The 1,780-nt window shown below is 36.7% G+C and overlaps 1 non-coding gene across 1 annotated transcript; it reads left to right on the top strand.

Moving 5' to 3' along the window:
* Positions 1-663: 663 nt before the first annotated feature.
* Positions 664-774, top strand: LOC123617732 (U6 spliceosomal RNA). Its single transcript, XR_006725935.1, has one exon. It is a non-coding gene; the product is annotated as a U6 spliceosomal RNA (small nuclear RNA).
* The last annotated feature ends 1,006 nt before the right edge of the window (positions 775-1,780 follow it).

The following is a 1,780-nucleotide window of genomic DNA, read 5'->3' as shown; positions in this document are numbered from 1 at the left end:
ATCAGGAGGGTGTTAAGAAGAAGGATGATTAGGAGGAAAAGTGAGAGAAAGCCCCACAACCATTTCAGAAAATTGGTCCTTAATCCAGAATTCAACAAACAAGGGCCTCACTCGTGATCAGGTTAAACCAGAAGAAACAGCAAACAAAGGAACAGGATAGTCAGGTATCTAGGTACACCCTAAGAGTGACCCACTCTCCGTGAGAAGAGCTGGTGAGAAAATCGGCCAATAGCCTTTCAAAGATAGTAATCCTTCACCTCCTCTCAGTCGTTCCATTAGAATCATCTATATTTTGTGAGGCTTAACAAAGTTGAACATTTAAAACTAAATCTGACAAGTCACAAATGTTCATGTATTGCATGACTCTGTATGAAACGTCCAGAATAGGCAAATCCATAGAGAGAGAAAATGGAGTAGTGGTGCCTAGGGCTGGTGGGGAGGGGGACTGAAAGAAAATGTGGGGTGACTGCTAATGGGGACAGGGATTCTTTTGGGGGGTGGTATTGTTTAAAACTGATTGCGGTGATGATTGTACAACTCCATGAATTCACTAAAAGCCATTGAATTATTCACTTTAAATGGATGATTTGTAGAGTATATGAATAAAACTCAGTGAAATTGTTTAAAAAATACCCTAAACCTAAGAGTTTAAAACCAGATTGAGTGCTCACTTCAGCAGCACATATATATACTAAAATTGGAATGACACAGGGAAGATTAGCATGACCCCTGTGCAAGGATGACATGCAAATTCGTGAAGCATTCCATATTTTTTTTGAGATTTGGAAATATTAACTACTATATATAAAATAGGTAAACAGTAAGTTTTTTCCGTATAGCACAGGGAACTATATTCAATATCTTGTAGTAACCTATAATGAAAAAGAATATGAAAACGAATGTGTGTATGTATATGTGACTGAAACATTATGCTGTACACTAGAAATTGGCACAACATTGTAAACTGACTATACTTCAATTAAAAAAAACAAAATAAAAACCACATAAAGAGTGTCATTCATATCTCACAGCATATAGAAATCTTTTCTTAGAGGATTATTTTTAAAGTTCCTTATAGAAGCATATTAATTTAATAGGAATTGGATATCTACTTATTGTCCATCTCTACTAGAGAAAGAGCAAGGACAATCAGGTTTAAAAAATAAACTTTAAGAAAGAGAATTAACAGAAGATTTTTAAAATTCAATTTGGAATTCTAGAAAGGCTACAATACACTTTCTCAACAAGGATTTTAAAGATTGAGCAGATATCCACATCTCATGATGATCTGAACAAAGCCCTGTATAAAGATCAGAGTAATAGTTAATTTTATGTGTCAACTTAGCTTATGCCGTGATGCCCAGTATCTTGGCCAAATCCCAGTTTAGATGTTGCTGTGAAGGTATTTTTCTAGATGTGATTGGCATTTAACTCTATACACTTTGAGTAAAGCAGATTACCCTCGACAAGGTGAGTGGCCTCTTCCAATCAGTTGAAGGCTTTAAGAAAAAGAGGGACGTTCCTAGACGTAAAAGGAATTCTTCTCAAAACTACATCATAGAAGCCCTGCCCGAGTTTGTCTGATGCCCTGAGGAATTCTGAGTCAAGATGCATGTACCTACTGTTCCTTGAATTTCCAGCCTGCCCCACAAATTTACTATTGATCAGCACCCATAGTCACATGAGCAAACTCCTTCAAATTCTCTCTCCATCTCTCTCTCTCCTTTGCTATCTGTCTGTGTCTTCATCTCTTTTTCTTGAGGATGCTGATTGATACAAC

This window comes from Camelus bactrianus, chromosome 14, assembly GCF_048773025.1.
Source record: "Camelus bactrianus isolate YW-2024 breed Bactrian camel chromosome 14, ASM4877302v1, whole genome shotgun sequence".
NCBI classification, from domain to species: Eukaryota; Metazoa; Chordata; class Mammalia; order Artiodactyla; family Camelidae; genus Camelus; species Camelus bactrianus.
This window is presented reverse-complemented; position numbering and strand designations above follow the sequence as displayed.